Genomic DNA, 19083 nt, shown 5'->3' with positions numbered 1-19083 from the left:
ACACACGTGTCCAATTTTCCTACCTAGAAATTTAACAGGGAAGACCCATCCTTCAGTTCCGGGAGACGTATACGTAATAAGATAATCCAGCATCATGTGAGTCATGTTCTGTCTCCTGGTACTCAGTGCCCCAACTGATGGTGGTGTAGGTTGAGCAATAGTCAACATGAAATTCCAAATTGTGGCAGTGGTGGTCTAACTTTTTATGTTCCTTTCCATTCCCTAACCTTGCTTCAGTAATGCTCCATGAGCTTTCCTGGGTGTCACCCAACTCTGCCTCCTGCTCCAAAACTGTTCCCTGGCTGGACACTGAAGTAGCAAACCACTGTTCCGGCAACCCACCCCAGCAATTAATCAGGGCAAAACCCCTGCCTGCAATGGAATAAACTTTTTCTTTCTCTCCATGATTTGGGGGATGGAGAGCTAAACGAAAGATGTGGACAGGCTTGGTGACGCCGATGGTGTTAGTGGTGGCATCACATCCTTCTTTTTTGGGGAATGAGATGGCCTCTCGACCAATATTTGACCAATGTCTCCACTTTGTGTAGCCTATTGGGGCCTACCAGTACACGCTGCACATCCTGGCACCTACTAGCTCCAGAGGAACTTGGAGCAGGCAGAGACAGGACATTACCAAACTGTGGTACTAGTACTGGATTTGAACAAGCAAAGAAACAGTTGGATGCATACATGGGACTAACAAAGTACATCAAACAAGTTTCGTGAAAAAAATCGATACAACAAACATGTAAAGTACAGGACAATATAAAAACACTTAAAAATAATCCTGTATGTTGTACATGGCTACCAAGGGCCACAAATGGAGCCTTTACCTCCTGCTACAGTCTGCCTAAAGTACCAAGAATAAAAAGTGATTAGTAGTATGTGATGATGATAACCACAAATACTAATCCACACAATTAGCTAAATATATATAAATCCAATGAATGTCTTCCTAAAGCCATTGCTACATAATACAATACCTAAAAACTAGGTCTGTGCACCGATGAATAGACCTAGAGGCATAGTCAGAGAGAGGGGGAGGTTGAGAGTGGTGAAGATAAACCCACGGAAATTGAAACACTGTCTTCCATGTCATTGACCAATGCCGACGGAGTCAGTAAACCAAACTTCCAACTTCAACTCTTCAATATAACCAGCTCTGACTCCAACTCCCCCATAATAGTCACTGGCTCCAATTGCACAGTCCTTGCGTCATGTCTGCGCCTTCTTCCTACTCTGCCCTTTTTATAGAATTTTGTGTGGGATTAAATAGGTAAAAATCATTATTTTTGGTGGGTTTTTAACAGCTTTTTTACGGTGTTTATTTAATCAATAAAATTCTTTTAACATTCTGCGGGCTGTTAAAGACACAGCCATACTATATTTGCAGGTTTTGTGTTATGATTTCTCCTTTTTTTGCATTACAGGCGGTCCCCTACTTAAGAACACCCGACTTGCAGACGCCCCTAGTTACAAACGGACCTCTGGATATTGGTAATTTACTGTACTTTAGATATGTTTATGGGGATTATCAGCATTTTTAATAATTTATGATTTTTACTTAAGAACTTTTTTTTTTAACTTTTTTTTATTAATTCTACCATGGGACATGCACAAGCAATCATCTGATTGCAGATACTAATACATAAGTGTAGGCTTAATTTAGAATCACCACTAGTGAACAGAACAAGCAATGGTAAATAACATTCATGTGGAAAGTCTACCTGTGCCATAGGCATTATCAAGACTTGGTTATAAGGTCCATAGACCATAAAATTATTACTTATTCCCAGCAATTAAAATTTTGACATCTTTGGCGCCTCTTTTATATAAGGATTTTATCAATGACAATAATTGATCAAAATGTGTTGCTATTCAGGCTAGATGAAACAAAGATCTAGTTCCTACTGCAGCAAAATGAGCGTTGTTTTTGAATTCAGTAATAGACCTGGATTGTAACGCTCTGTGCTTGATTTGAATACAATGATGATATTAATAGCAATATCTGAAATAACATTACCATAATTTAAATGAGAAATGGAACAACTAATTAATTCAGTTCACATTTTAAATGTTATTCCTTAAAGGTTTACTGCGGCTACATTTTATCACAGAATACACTGTGGCAAATTTACTTACCTGGTCCTGTCGCGATCCCCAATTCGGACTGTCCGAAAAAGATGAAGTCCGGCACGTGTGCCCAATTTCCTGCATCCGTCGCTTCCCCGCCGAGGTCCGCCAGAGTTCACCTTCTTCTTCCCGGTGCTTGTAAGTGCGTGCCTTGCGACACAATTCGAAATGTTAAATCCCGCGCTTAGTCCGAATCCATCGGACTGTCCAATGGACTGTCCATCGTACTTGTTGCGTGCAAGCTTGCGCCGATGCGCCAAAATCTAATCATGTGCACCAAAATCTAATCATGCAGCGCAAAACGGAAATTGACGAAAATGTGCTGCACGAACCCTTAGTAAATGAGCCCCACTGTGTTCTAAATTATGCAAATAATATTTTTTCATATTTCCCAAAATTACCTATATGAATTGCAGTCATTGTAATCTTCCAGTCATTAACTATTCAAGTATAATTGAAATGTTTTTGAACAAACTGCCTCTGATAACAGTATATATATATTTTTTTAAATATAAACAATCAAAAGGCATGTTCTAAATTATTATGCACAGCAGAGTATTCAACCTTTACATTTTTATTATGAACAAAAAAATGGTCATGTGCGACATTATAAGCATAAGCAGGTTTTTACAAACTGAAATCAAACAGTTTTCAAGTCAAAAATGCATTCTAGGTGATGTTACATTTGCACATAGGACCCCTTGTTCGAAAGGAGCTTCTGAACTCTCTTGTCCATTGAATTTCCGCGAGTCTTTGGATGTTTTCTGCTTCAATTGTTTTGCATGAGGACAGAATACCCTCCCAGAGCTGTTGCTTAGAAGTGAACTCCCTCCCGCCATCATAGACTTTCCTTTTGATGATGCTCCAGAGGTTCTCAATGGGGTTGAGGTTAGGGGAGCATGGGGGCCACACCATAAGTTTGTCCTCTTTTATGCCCAGAGCAGCCAGAGATGCAAATATTTTTTTGCAGCATGAGACAGTGCATTATCATGAATGAAAATGATCTTGCTGTGTAATGCACGGTTCTTCTTCTTGAACCATGGCAGGAATGGCTGTTTGAGAAATTCCACATATATTATAGAGTTCATCTTTACCCCTTCAGGGATCCCTAAGGGGCCCACAATCTCACTCCCCATGATTCCAGCCCAAAACATTACTCCACCTCCTCCTTGTTGGCCCTGTAACCGTGTTTGCATGGGGTGTCCATCCTCCACTCCATCCATCTGGACCATCAAGTGTTGCACGGCACTCATCGGTGAACAAAACAGTTTTGCAGTCACTCTTCATGTATTGTTTGGCCCACTGGAGCCGTTTCTGCATGTGTGCAGTGGAGGTCGACAGGATGGTTTATGCACAGCTGCAAACCTCTGAAGGACCCTGCATTTTGTTGTACAAGGGACGTTGGAGGCACCAGCAGCTTCAAAAACATGTCTGCTGCTATGACAAGGCATTTTTGCAGCTGCTCTTTTAACCTGACGTAATTGCCTGGTGGAAAGAGTCCTCAATTTTCAGCACGCACACGGGGGTACTGTGAATCAGCTACATACTTCATGATTGTGTGATGATCACGATGAAGTGTCTTGGCAATGTTGATTGTAGTCATGCCTTGACCTAAACACTCCACAATTTGTTGCTTTTCAGCAGTTGATACATCCTTTTTCTTTCCCATTTTGGCTGAAAATTTAGGCTGCGTAATAATGGGGGACAGACTTCTTAAGAAGTCTTGCCTTATATTGGACACACCTGCCAAACTAATTTTCACAGGTGTCTGCAATTGCTTTCAGTGATATAAAGAGCTCTGACACACATCACCAACTATGGGTTTTATTTACTAAAGGTCTGCGGAACGCTTTAACATAGCCAAGTGATTTTGAAATTGTTTTCTCGTGACACTTTGTACTTCATGATAGTTGAAAAATTTTGGTGGTATGTTTTGCATTTATTTATGAGAAAATCAGATATTTGGTGAAAATCTGGAAAAATTCTCGATTTTCGAGCTTCAAAATGTTCTACTTTTTCCACACATAGTCATAACCGCAAAAAAACTTAATAATTAACATTCACCGAATGTCTACTTTATGCCTCCATGTTTTTTTATGCATACTCTTATTTTTGTAGGATGTTATGGAGCTTTGAACATTAGGTGCGATTTTTCACATTTTCATAAAAAACGCAAAATCCTACTACTGAGGGACCTGCTCAGGTTTCAAGTCACTTTGAGAGGCCTAAATAAAGTTAAAACCCCATAAATTACCTCATTATAGAAACTATACCCCTCAACGTGCGTAAAACAACTTTTATGAAGTTTGTTAACCCTTTAATTGTTTTACAGGGGTTAAAACAAAATCGGATGCAATTTTGAAAGTTAAATTTTTTTGGCTAAATGAATGTGTTTTTCAAAAAATGTATAAATTCTCAGTGGATAAAATACCAAAACGCTCCACAAAATTTGATACCCAATCTCTCCCGAGTATAACAATACCCCATATGTGGTGGTAACCTGTGGTGGGCGCACGCTAGGGCAGTGATGGCGAACCTTTTCGCGGCTGAGTGCCCAAAAAGGCACCCCAAACCCCCCTTATTTATTGTGAGGCGCCAACCAAAAATTAAAGCAGTAACTTACTGCTCTCTTGTTCTTCAACAATCATTTTGGCCTCCCGAGGACAGGTCTGTAGACCTGTAAGGGCCAGCAGGAGGTCCTCCAAAGATAATTCGGCACTGTCTATTCATTCTTCCTCTTCCTACAGTCCCAAGTAGCGAAGTAAGTATCAACATATGACTGAAAGCAGCATTTTCTAAGTTGCTTGGAACTGCAGGAAGATTCTCCGGGTCCTGTCTGGTGTGCTGGGGCACAGTGGCGTAACTACCGCCGTAGCAGCTGCTACGGGGCCCATGAGGTTCAGGGGCCCGGGGATGCACGGACCCTGTGGTCAGTGCTTTGCCAAGTGGTCCGGCAGTGCACTGCCAGGTGCCTGGCACATCGTGTCCCCGGGCCCCTCCCTCTGTGTTCCGGCTACCGCCCACCTCTCTCCTGGCCCACCCTCCACTCCTGGATCGCCCAGTCCCTTCCCCGTCCGCCGGCACAGGTAACCGCGGCCCGCCTAGCCCCTGCATAGCGAGGCACAGTTGATGACCACGCCCCCCGCCCCAGCGAACGCATCGCCCTCTCCCTCCCGCCCCAGCGAACGCATCGCCCTCTCCCTCCCGCCCCAGCGAACGCATCGCCCTCTCCCTCCCGCCCCAGCGAACGCATCGCCCTCTCCCTCCCGCCCGGCGAACGCACCCCCTCCCCCGCCCGAGTGCACAACCATAACCCCCCCCCCTCCTGCCCGAACACCCACCGGAACAACCGCCTGACGCCACGGCCGGGTGGTCACCTACACATCCTAAAAGGTAAGTAAATACATATACATATACATATATATATATATATATGTATATACTGTGTATATTGTGTGTGTATATATATGTATATACTGTGTATATTGTGTGTGTATATATATGTATATACTGTGTATATTGTGTATATATATATATATATGTATATACTGTGTATATTGTGTATATATATATGTATATACTGTGTATGTTGTGTATATATATATATGTATATACTGTGTATATTGTGTATATATGTATATACTGTGTATATTGTGTATATATGTATATACTGTGTATATTGTGTATATATATATGTGTATACTGTGTATGTTGTGTATATATATATGTATATACTGTGTATATTGTGTATATATATATGTATATACTGTGTATATTGTGTATATATATATGTATATACTGTGTATATTGTGTATATATATATATGTATATACTGTGTTTATTAATATACTGTGTATATGTGTATATATGAATATAGCGTGTATATATGCATAGATGCAAATGCTGTATTTATTGTGTGTATATATATAAATATATGTATATGTATGTGTGTTTTTGTATATGCTGTGCATACAGTATGTATGTATATGCTGTATATACTGAATGTGTGTGTATTTATTGTATGTGTGTATATTCTGTATGTATATGCAGTATGTGTGTATTTGGTCTTTTTATACTGCATGTGTATATATGGTCAGTGTATATACTGTGAGTTTGTATACACTCTGTATTAGTGCATAAATGTGTGTGTATACTTGTATGTATATGGGTGCAACTATACACGTGTAGAACTTTATGTGTGTGTATATAAGTATATAAAGGAGAAAGCAAAGGGTGGAGCGGCACCGTGCAGAAACTGGGAGGGTGCAGGTCTTCGTCGGGGGTCCGACAAACCCCGTTAGTCGTAGCAGTAAAACAACAAGTGAGGCAGCACTCCGTATGGGTAAAGTGAAGTTCACTTTACCCATACGGAGTGCTGCCTCACTTGTTGTTTTACTGCTAAGTATATAAAGGTGTGTATATATCAGTGTATAAATTTGTGTAATTGTAGAAATATGTCTGTGTAGGGGCAATTCACAAGAACGTATGGGGGACGTATATCTGGCTGCAATTTGCTGACAGATATACATCCCTCATAGGCGACTATAGCGCCTCGGCTCAGTACAGTGAGCACAACGAGTACTCACTGTTTCGAGCCGTGGCCGTAACAGAGATCTGTGGCCATTAGAATGACCATGCGGCTCTATACTCTATGGAGAGGGGAGGGGTGAGCCGCGATCATCTCCCCAGCGCGTCTGATGTGTGCCTGCCAGGCTCTAGCCTGGCGTGTACACGTTTATGTGAATGCAGCCTACATATGTCTATTTTTTGGGGGGGAAGGAGGGGCCCCATGCAGAAATCTGCTATGGGGCCCAGCCTCTCCTAGTTACTCCACTGCTGGGGCAATGGCCCGGGTGCCCACAGAAAGGGCTCTGTTTGCCGCCTCGGGCACCCGTGCCATAGGTTCGCCACCACTGCGCTAGGGCATGGAAGGGAAGCTCCGCCATTCAGAGCAGAATATGCATTGGCACTTTTTATTGCCTATACAATCTTTATTTTTTTGGCAATTTGGACATATAAGGGATATGAGATGCACTTTACAAATACTTCATTTTAGTGGGTCATTAGCTTATTGATGAGATTTTATTAACTCTTGAGTGTATGGGTGAAAAGAAAATTGACACTTTTGGTTTTCTTTCTTTTTGTATTATTTGGGGGTCGTGCCCCATACACTAAAAATACTATATTATCTTTATTCTATAGATCACTACGATTACGGTGATACCTCATTTATATAGTTTTTCATATATTTTTACAATTTTACTAGAAAAAACTAAAATCTCATTTGCTTTTGCATCACCATCTTTACGGAGACGTAACTTTAACATTTTTTAGTTGACAGAGCTAGTTTAGGGCTTATTTTTTATGTGTTGAGCTGTCCTTTTCAGTGGTACCATTTTGGCGCATATAACTTTTTTTGATCATTTTTGGAACATTTTTGTGAAGGGATTTTATGAAAAGTGTACATTTTTGGCAAGTTTTTGGGATTTTGTTATAACGGCGTTCACCGAACGAGTCCAATAATGTTTCTGAGTTGTTGTATGGATTGTTACGGATGCAGCAATACCAAATATGTGGGGGTTTTTTGGGCGATTTTGTGTTTTTTTTTACTTTATTACATGTGTATAGGGAATGTATATGTTTCGTAGGAGATGCACAAGCAGCAGCCAAGACGCTTGATTTTCCGTTAATTATGTACACTTTTTCATCTCAGTGGACATAAAGAGTGCTGCTGCTTTTATCTTCTGGATCATTTTGGGCCGTTTATCATTAACTAATGTTAAAGACTAGGAGTGCTGTCTTATCCTCCTTGAGATGGTTCTACTCCTTCATTGGAGTCCGGATGTGTTTAACTAAACTGATTGGACTTGATTATGAAAGGCACAGCTCTGTCTATATAAGACCTCACAGTGCATGTCAGAGCACATATGTATCATGAGGATTAAGGAACTGCCCAAGTAGCTCAAAGACAGAATTGTGGCATGGCACAGATCTGGCCAAGGTTAAAAACAAATTTCTACAGCACTCAAGGTTCCTAAGAGCACAGTGGCCTCCATAATCATCGAATGGAAGAAGTTTGGGACGACCACAGCTCTTCCTCGACCAGGCCATCCAGCCAAACTAAGCAATCATGGAAGAAGAGCCTTGGTGGGAGAGGTAAAGAAGAACCCCAAGAACATTGTGGCTCAGTTGCAGAAGGGTGATAGTTTACTTTGTAGAGCTTTCTCCTTTCACTGCAGCCTCCACCATTTTGGGCTTTATGATAGAGTGTGCCAAAAGAAGCCTTTCCTAAGTGCAAGACATGAAATCCCGCATATAGTCTGCAAAACATGCTGGAAGGACTAGGAAGACTAGGAAGAATAAGATTATCTGGTCTGATGAGTTGAAGATTTAACTTTTTGGTGTTAATTCTAAGCAATATTTAAATCCAGGCCCTGTTTTTCACATGCCAAATACAGTGAAACATGGTTGTGGCAGCATCATGTTATGGGGATGTTTTTCAGACTCCTTCCTACAAGACAGAGACCCTAATCACATAGCTAAAATAACAAAGCAGTGGCTTCAGAACCTCTGTGACCATTCCTGACTGGCCCAGACAGAGCCCTGACCTTAACCCAATTGAGCATCTCTGGAGAGGCTTGAAAATGGCTTCCACCAACGTTCACCATCCAACCTGAGGGAACTGGAGAGGATCTGCAAGGAAGAGGCAGAGGATCCCCAAATCCAGGTGTGAAAAACTTGTTGGATCATTCCCAAGAAGACTCCTAGCTCAAAAGCTTCTTCCACTCAATACTGAGCAAAGGGGCTGAATACTCGTGACCATGTGATATTTCAGTTTTTCTTGTTAAATAATAATTTAATAAATAAATAAAATATAAATCTAATATATCTACATTTCTGTAGATGGGTTGCAGAGTGTACATTAATGAGCAAATAAAAAATAACTTTTTGATCTTACCAATTGGCTGCAATGAAAGATAGTGAAAAATTTAAAGGTGTCTAAAAACTTTCCGTACCCACTGTAGAAATTTCCAATACACTTTTGTATCAGTTCCTCTATGCCTGTATGACTAAGCCGTTAATTGTACTTAACCACTTCCACTACAACTATATTGTTATAAAGTGTTAAGGGCTGTATGCAGGCTGCTCACTGGCTGTTACATAAAAGCAGGTTATATTATTTAACTTTAAAGGACATCTACCACCAGGATAAAAGACTCTATGCAAATGAGCCCAATGGGCCCCAGGCTCCATAGGTTTTAATGGATTCTGGAGCCTTTCAGGCTCATTTGCATACAATCCTTCCTCCTGGTGGTAAAGCCCTTTAATGTTAAACTTTGTGGTGGCTGAAATAACAGTAAAACATTTTTTACAAAAAACATTTAATCACGTAAAAAAAAAGAAATGACAAAAAATTCAGTGCATTGGGAAATGCATTGGTTACAGCCTCCCAGTTTATAGCCAGCTAGCCCCCTGTAGTATATAGCCAGCTAGCCCCCTGTAGTATATAGCCAGCCAGTCCCCTGTAGTATATAGCCTGCCAGCCCCCTTTAGTATGTAGCCAGCCCCCTTTAGTATACAGCCCAGCACATAAAAAAATAAACTTACATACTCACCTTCCGACGCCCCCGATGCACGGCGTGGCTCCCCTGATGCTCCCTGCGGCTCCTCTTCTTTCTTCTCTTTGCTGGCTAAAACAGCGGAGAGAAGAAAGAAGGGGAGCCGTGCCGAGCATTGGGGGCGCCTGAAGGTGAGTATGTGAGTTTATTGGCTCATATATAAGCCGAGGTGGGGTTTTCCAGCACATTTTTTGTGCTGAAAAACTAATCTTATACACTTATACACGATGTAAACCAGAAAAGAAAAAACAGAGAATGCGTATAATAGACTAGAAAATAGAAAATAAATGAGGTAAATAACAAAATACAATATATGGGACAAGATTAAAACCATCTAAAATTCCTCCACAGGGTGTAAAGAAAGAACCCAGGGCCCAGAGGCATGTACCTAGTGGTGCATGTAAGTGCCTGGGCTTGCGACACAATTTGAAAGTTAAATCCGGCGCTCAGTCCGAATAAGTCGAATTGTCCGATGTTCCACCCCCTAATTTGTGTCGCATGGAAGCCAGCGCAGCTGCGCTAAAAATGGATTGCATGCACCAAAATCCCAGGGCAGACTTCTTAAATATCTGTGCAAGCCGTGTAATCCCCGAAAAAGGTGCACAGTCCGATGAAAGAGAGCAACGCCACCCTTAGTAAATGGCCACTGTAGATGTACACAGTCCAAAACAATGTTTGTATGTAGGGGGCCTTTGGCCACTTTCACATTCTAGTGTTTCAATTGCATTTTAAAACTCTGTTCAGGAAGGAGTTACTTTCGATTACATGTGCTTACACCAAAATGCATGCAACCGGGAACAAGCACCACGTGTTTCAATATGCAATTTAAACACCACGTGTGAACCTGGCCATAAGTTGCGTTAACATTTACGGTTTTCTTTATTCTCAAATTAATTTTATAATCACAATTTGCTGATGGCAATCAATATGGCATTTTGACCACTGTGACACATAGCTTCTAGAGTATAATCTACTAATGTCTGGCATTTAAATAAAAAAAAAAATAAAAAAAAGCATAACTGAACTAGATTACCATAATATACTTGAGTTTATACTCTTGAGTTTTTCATCACAATACTAGAGTCTGTGCTCATCTTTCCAAAGCCAGGTCCTCTTCGGTCTTCAGCTCTGGCTCCATCTTCAGAGGGAAGGGGCAGCCACTGGCTATATACTGGGGATCAGGCAATGGCCATATACTGGGTTGCAGGCACTGGCTATATACAGGGGGACAGGCAGGGGCTAAATACAAGGGAGCAGGTACTAGCTATATACTGGGGGCAGTGGGGTGCTGGCTATATACAAGGGGGCATGCATTGGCTATATTCAAGGGGGCTGCTAGCTATATACTAGGGCGCAGGGGGCTTTTGGCTATATATTAGGGGAAATGGGCTGCTGGCTATATACTTGGGGGGCTTGCTAAATACCAGGGGGCTGCAGGATATTTACTGGGGGACGTGGCCTGCTGGCTATATACTGGGGTAGGGGGCTAGTGACTACATACTAGGGGCATACGCTGGCTATATACTCGAGGGCATGTGCTTGCTGTCTACATACTGGGGAGGCTGTGACAAATGGATTTCCCACCCTAGGCCTATACTCGAGTCAATAGGTTTTCCCCAGTTTTTTTGTGTTAAAATTAGGTGTCTCGGCTTATACTCGGGTTGGCTTATACTCAAGTATATACGGGTATATCCCTACTCATACATATAAGTGGATTAGCTTGGTGCAGTTCTGTGTTTGTGGTTTTTAGTTTTCTGTGTCCTAAAAAAAAGTTACCAGTATTTATGGGACAACCTTTTTATTTTATCATCGCAAACACATAATCATACAGGTAATTGAAAGGTTTGGGTTTTTTTTCTATAAAACCATCCAAATGTTTAAAACATTCCACTAAAATATAGTTTATTCACTGTACACATGCTGGGTAAAAAACATTGCATCCTTATACATTATACATGAGGCCCTTCCAGGCATAATAGCATAATAGCCAGTGTGCATATTCATCAGTCTGGTATAAATAATTCATGAGGGCCACACATAAACTCTTAGTGATGCAGCTGTTGCCTGTATTTCTTTGGAAGTTTTTTAGAAGACATTTTAACCTTTAATTCTATTAACATAATAACTGGCAATCTATATATGAACATTGATGTGTCTTCTTTACACAAAAAGGCAAAAGATGACAAAATTAAACGGTATTAACCCTATCAATGCTAATTATTGTCCATAGAATAAAATCTGCGCACAAAGTTATTTCCAAAGTATGCAATTTTAATCCTGAGTTGGTTGTTAGGGTCAAAATAGATATACCTCATTAGAATGTGTTGATGTTTGTAGAGCAGAGCGTAGGGGACAAGCCCAAAACACGTTGCCTGTTTTAGCTTATTTTTACATCAACGTGTTAAGGCACTGATGGGCCGAACTTAAATATAACCAAATAGTTTAACCAAATAGTTCCTACCTTAGTTGCAAACGGTGACAAAGAAATTGCAGTATACCTGAGGACATTGTGCTGCCGATTCAACTCGGAATCTTTGGGTCTAGTTTTCCCGCATAAGGCGGTCACACACAGTTCTCCATTTTCATACAATTTTATCCCCTATTGATTTGAATAAATATCTTAAAACCAAAATGTTGAAGCTGGGAAAGAGGCGGGAAGCTCGTTAAGGGTGTTGGGGTCCCTGGTAATGCATAGAAAAGATAGGTGACAAAAGAAAGCACACTAGATTCAAGGGAACGTATGAGCTAGGACTCCAACAGTAGGAAAGACTCTCACCTTATCATAAGTGAAATAGGCACAACAAGCAGTCTTGACATCCATATGGGTTAGCATGGGTTAGCCCCCGTCAGAGTCCCAAAACACGCACTCTCGTCTGAGGAAGATCCAAGTACTAGGTTGAAACACCTCATGCATTAAAATCAAGATAGCTGATATAATCTTCATGTGCATTTTCTCCACATCATTTCCTCGGTTGTACTTTTAAAACCAAAATGTAGGTGAATGTAACAAAATGTAACTGTGGCTGCACAGAAACCCTAAATGACCTTTGACGGTCAGAAAGAAGAATGAAAAAAAATGAATAAATACCGCCAAAAAATAAATTAATACCGGCAAAAATTAGCTTGCATCTTCAGTCACTGACGTCACCCTAAACGGAACCTAGATTACTACATAGATACATTAGTAGAAATAATCACTGTGAGAGCTAGAGCTCTGGGATCACATAAACATCTTATTCACCCTTCTTAGAGGGCTCGCTATAGAGGTTCTTCTTAGTTAACTCCATACCATTCCTGCGATTCCGATCATTGGATCACTGGTTGAGCTCTCTCCGTACACCGCCTGACACCCGCCTGTAATTGCCTCGGTCGGTGTTGGCACTATCTGGCAGTTAACCTGTTGAGTCCCGCAGTCACCTGCAGCACCTAACAGAGCCACCAGTGGGCACTGCCATCTTAGGCCATCATGGCCGATTGGCACCCCCATGATGACATCGGAGGGTACTGATCACTTGTCATGGTAGACTACAGTCTCATAGAGACTTGTAGGCCAGCGATGGATAGTGATCTCTAATAGCCTGACGATGGTACATTACAAGCAAAGCAAAGGGCTGACTTCTCCAATCCCCTCCCTGGCAAAGGAAAGGTTCTACTCTAAGGAAAGGCCTGAGCTAGCTGTCCCTCTCTTTCTCAGAAGGCTTGTAGAAGGCTTTCTCAAAGGCTAGGAGCCAAGGGTCTATGGCAGAGTATCTCTGTCTCAGGTTCTTCATCTGCTTTCTCAGGAAGACTGGTAGTCTTCTACTCCAAGCTCTATTCCTGTCACGGGTGCTCCTGCGACCCATGACCCCTCTGTTCCCTAGCACGACCATGGCAGGCTGACTTACACACTCCAGCGATGTCTCCCGCAATCTGGCGCGTGTGTCACTGCCTCCTAGGGCGGCAGACATTCTTGTCCATAAAATGGCCGCAGATGGAGGGTCATGTGATCTCCCCATGGAGATTGTTCATGGACAGAGATCACATGACCCTCCATCTGCACCCATTTTATGGACAGGAATGTCTGGCTGATGAGGTAAAAGACAGGAGGTTTCACTTTACATATCAAGAAAGCAGAGAAGAACTATTAATAGATGTATATTGGTAAATTACCTAGTGTCCTGCTCCCTCACACTTACACACACATTACAAAAAACATGAGGTAAAGTGACCAACCTCTTTAACTCTATCTACTAGTCTATACACATGCAGCAATAATAAATAGAATGTATATATCAAAACACTATAGATTGATGCAAGTTAACCCATGATGTAAAATAAAGAGTTGCTGACTTTGTATAGGGAAAATAGTCATATGTCCACAAATGTCCAGAATTCAATTCTTCTCTATTACTGGGCACTATATTGTCCCCTATTTTAACTGTGGCATCCCCAACACAGTCAGGACACAGGCAACAAGATTTATGGAACCTGTATTAACTATGTATGTTGAGGTATACCTCCCTATGTTTATTTGAGTTGTGTCTTCTGTCCAAATTGATGTACATGGGCTGATGATACCAATGGGATCATGAAAGGCTCCATTTTAGTCCATTTTTGATGGAGGGCCGTTGATGAGGTAATCTGAGCAGCGACTGATAATGTTAGTAGTTGGCTCTTTGGTACATGTGATATACAGAACGCAAGTGTTTGTAGCTTTCAAACTGGTCGGCAGTGGTCTCTGCTGTGGTCATTAAAGGAAATCTACTACCAGGATGAAGGATTATAAACCAAGCACACTAGCATACTGGTGTGTGCCCCCTCTGGCAGAAGCTGCTCTTCTTGTAGTTTCGTATGCCTTTGTTTTTAAGAAAAAGAGGTTTTAAAAATCATGCAGATGAGCCTTTGGGGATCCAAGCTCCATTGACATCTATCGAGTCTGGAGCCTGGACTCAAAGTACATAGTCACTGGACGTAACAATTACCAGACTAAGGCTCCATGCAAACACACAGGCAAAAGGCAGGGACACTTTTAATAGATTTAAATAGGTAAGTTACCTTAAATTATAGAACCTCCACATTACAAAAAACATAAAGTGGCCAACCCCTTCAACCGTTAAGGGACCAGCTTGGTTGGGCCCAGACTTTTCACAAAACCAATAATTTCTTATATTTTCACCCATTATAGACATATGAGTGCTTGTGAACTTAAACGTTTAAAGGGAACCTGCCATCAGAAATTGGCCTCATAAACCACTACCAGTCTGTTGTCAAGCAGCTGAGCAGCTTCTAGATTATGTTTCTTTCATGGTCCAGTGTGGTGGCATCACCCAGAAAATCAACTTTGAAGTGACATGTAAATTGGCTTTATGAAGTCAAGGAGGCAGAGAGTTTAACACTGAAATGAGGCTTTTCTTGCCTTAAAATACCCCCTTCACTGTAATTATTGGTCCTGCGTCCAGTAACATCATTGATCAGATCTCCTGAAGTCTGACGCACAATGTCAATCACATGGGAGAAGGTATACAAAGTCTGTGACAGCTTGACTTTAGTGTTAAACTCTCCGCCTCCTTGACTTTAACATCAAAAGTTGATTTTCTGGATGATGTCACCATAATGGGTCATGAAAGGAATATGATCTGGAAGGTGTTCAATTGCTTGACAACATACTGGTAGTGAGTTATTAGGCCAATTTCTGATGACAGGTTCCCTTTAAGCTGAGAAGAAGAGGACAGTAATCCTGAACTGATCCTGCGCTGTCTTTTCACATCTTAATTGGGTTGGACATTGTATTTGGGCCATAAAAAGATAACGCGGAGTCAAGCCAATAAAAAAAAAAAAATTCTTCTGGATGTGTTCCAAAGTTATAACCATAGAAAGCGACACGTCAGAATACAAAGTTGGGGCTGAGCCTTAAGCTATAAAGTGGCTGCGTCCTGAAGGGGTTAAGATACATCCCATACAATGGGGCACATTTACTTACCCGTTCCTGCGCGATCCCCGCTGTCCGTTGTCCGACAAGAATTAACTTTGCCGCCATTCACAAAGATCGTGCGCCTGATTTCCTGCATCTGTCCCTTCGCCGCTCAGGTCCGCCGGAGTTCACCATCTTGTTCCTGGTGCATTGAAGTGCATGTTTTGCAACACAACTTTAAAGTTAAATCCCACGCTCAGTCCGAATCCATCGGATCTCCCGACGGCCCTCCCCCCATTTCTGTCGCATGAAAGCCTGCGCAATTGCGCTAGAATCCAATCAAATGCGACACAATCCCCTTTGAAAAATCCCGAAAATTTTCAAAATCCAATGAAAGTGCGTTCCGCTGACCCTTGTCTTTCACAAAAGGTATGATTTAGTACTTGTCAATTTTTACTGTAGAATCAGGCAGGTGAAAGGAGGAGCTGAGGATATTGTACATGTTTTATCATGCAGCAATATGATCTTAGATGATTAAAGCTCCATCTAGTGGATCAAATGTATTGATACAAGACACAATACAGGTGACAATATTGTTTCTTCCAGGATGACCATTGATAGATCAATATATTGCAACCTGAGACGCCTTAGTCTCACACAGTCATAGTAGTCATAGTTTCATAGCAGATAAGACAGAATAAAGATGCAGGTTCATCAAGTCCACCAAACATTAAAGGAAATCTACTACCAGGTTTAAGGTTTGCAAACCAACACACTCATATACTGGTGTGCGACCCCTCTGGCAGGATCTGATCTTCTTAAAACTTCTTATGTATACAACAACACTTTGAGCTAGCCGCTCACTCACGTGGACCTTGAAGAGCCGTGGGAAACACCTCTGTAGAGTCCGGTGCACGTATCCCAAATGGGCTTGTCGGAACGCCCTGAAGCAATCACAGAACAGGAAAAGGTAGATCTCTACCTTTTCCTGTTCTGTTAAAACTTCTTATGCCTGAGTTAAAAAAAAAAAAGGCTTAAAAAATTATGCAAATAAGGCTGGGGGGCTCCAAGATCCATTAACACCAAAGGAGCCTGGAGCCCCTCAGGCTTATTTGCATAATACTAAAAGTTTTTTTTTTTTTTTTTTACAAACCACGGCATAAAAAGCTAAAATAAGAGCGGGCCCTGGCAGAGGAGGCACACACCAGTATGTCAGTGTGCTTGGTTTACAATCCATATATTCGTATATGTGCTTTAAATCTAGGGCACATTTATGTCTCGGTCTCTAGTTCTTATTTCACTCTTCATGCCACAAGTCTCCTGGAATGAGATTATGATTTTGTTGTCTCTTTTTAAAGTCACCGTTGATGCATCCATACTTCTCAGCCATCCTAGATCCGATGGGACAGTCCAGGTCTGCCCTGTTGTCTTGGGTGTAGTGGCATGCCCTGGGCTACACCGCTATCTCATCTGGAGGACATAGACAGAGTTAAATGCAATGGCGATGCAGGTAGCCACATCACTATTGAGTCTCCGCAGTGGCTGTCAAGAGCCAAACCCGGTGGGCGCAGTGTGATGATGTCATTGTATCTGCCAGCATCTGGGTCGCATACAGCCATGGCTGAGAAGCTAGAAATGGAAAGGGTTGCTTTTTTAAATTATACAGCAACAAAAAAAGTGGGAGCTGCAATGTTAGATGGAAGGAGAGACACAAAAATGGGGAAGGAATGGCTCCATTGTGAGATGGAAAGAGAGACCAATTTGTGAGTGGAAAGGGCCCAGAAAGTGAGGGAGAAGGAGGTGCCACAAAGCAAGATGGAAGGGGAGGCCACAATGGGAGGGGGAAGGTGAGGCCACAATGCGAGGGGGAAGGAAAGTCCATAATGTGAGAGGAAGAGGGGGCTACAACATGAATGGGAAGGGAGCACAGAAAGGTAAGCCGTTTTAAGTAAGGGGAGGGAATAAATAATAGGCCTATTGCTAGTGGATCAAAAGTAATGGGGGCATTTTATGTGCGCGAACAACAGAAAAGGGGAGTGGGGGACACACAAAATGGGACATCAGTGGGAGGCCAATTATAAGTGGGGGTTAAAATGAAGGGGAGCATTGTATGTGAGGGTGATAAAGGGAAAAGGGGGCATTTTATGTTAGTGGGCAACTTTATAGGGTGTTATCTATGGAGTTCATAAGGGGCCATTATACAGCTTGGGGGGGGGTGGCGACAGGACAGAATGCATTATACAATGGGGGCCACAGGAAGGCAGCGTTATACAGTGTGGGTGCGCCACAGGAAAGAGGGCATTTTACAGAGTGGGGTGTAACATTTTGTGGGGTCCTCTCCTTAGGATTGCATTTTACAGGTTGGGGGGCCATGGGCATAATACTGGGTGAGAATACTGTGTGTGAGAGTAGCTTAGCACATAATAATTTTTTGCAGTGCACTTCAGAAATGTATTTAGTTTTGCCTCTTTGTCACAAATGTTGGGAGGTATGTACTAGCCATGTTCACTTACCTACCCACTGGAATGAGCTACATAAAAAGAGGCAAATACAGGCAGTCCCCGGGTTACGTACAAGATAGGGTCCGGAGGTTTGTTCTTAAGTTGAATTTGTATGTAAGTCGAAACTGTATATTTTATAATTGTAGCTCCAGACAAAAAAATTTTTGGCCCAAGTGACAATTGGAGTTTAAAATTTTTTTGCTGTAATGGGACCAAGGATTATCAATAAAGCTTCATTACAGACACCTTACAGCTGATCATTGCAGTCATAGCATCCAGAGAGTTTCACCAGAGGTCAGAGGTCAAAACTATGGGTTTTCTGTAAGTTGGGTGTCCTTAAAGGGGTATTCCCATCTGGGCATTTACATTTAATTAAATTCATTTGCCTTATGTAAACATTTCTTCAATTGGATGTTATTAAAAAAAAATGTTCCTGTGTGAAGATAATGTAGCTATGCTGTCCCTTAGAAACGAGATTGCTTCCTCGGATACGACCACGTCATACTCTGGCAGCGGTGGCCAGACTTGCGCTATAGAGTCCTGGCAAACCACCAGGATTCAGTGATCATTACCACAGGACGGCTGTGCGACATGCAGTAACTCCCGGACATTTTATATACAATAACCTTTTGTTTCTTTGTGCACTCAATCTATCAGACGTGGCCGTATCCGAGGAAGCTATCTCGTTTCTGAGGGACAACATGACTACATTTATGAGAAATTATCTTCACACAGGAACAGTTTTTTTAATAACATCCAATTGAAGAAATGTTTACATATGGCAGATTAATGAAATTGAATGTAAGTGCCGAGATGAGAATACCCCTTTAAACCCAAAAGTAAAGCCCTGACTCGCCCCTTTGTGATAGATGAGAGACAATCTAGACGGCTGATAGTACAGTGTATATAATGGAGGCCAGGCTCAGTGCAGTGGAGGTGA

The 19083-nt window shown here is 41.9% G+C and overlaps 1 protein-coding gene across 1 annotated transcript in view; it reads right to left on the bottom strand.

The window, feature by feature from the left end:
• The window catches only part of POU6F1 (POU class 6 homeobox 1), a 53536-nt gene extending 40945 nt beyond the window's left edge, over positions 1-12591 (bottom strand). Inside the window, exon 1 of the mRNA XM_072134794.1 lies at positions 12529-12591. The gene's annotated coding sequence lies outside the window, so the exon portion shown is untranslated. The remainder of the gene's footprint in view (positions 1-12528) is intronic.
• Positions 12592-19083: the final 6492 nt, after the last annotated feature.

The sequence above is a fragment of the Engystomops pustulosus genome, chromosome 2 (assembly GCF_040894005.1).
Source record: "Engystomops pustulosus chromosome 2, aEngPut4.maternal, whole genome shotgun sequence".
Classification (NCBI taxonomy): Eukaryota; Metazoa; Chordata; class Amphibia; order Anura; family Leptodactylidae; genus Engystomops; species Engystomops pustulosus.
Note: the sequence above shows the minus strand (reverse complement) of the source record. Positions and strands in the feature narration are given on the sequence as shown.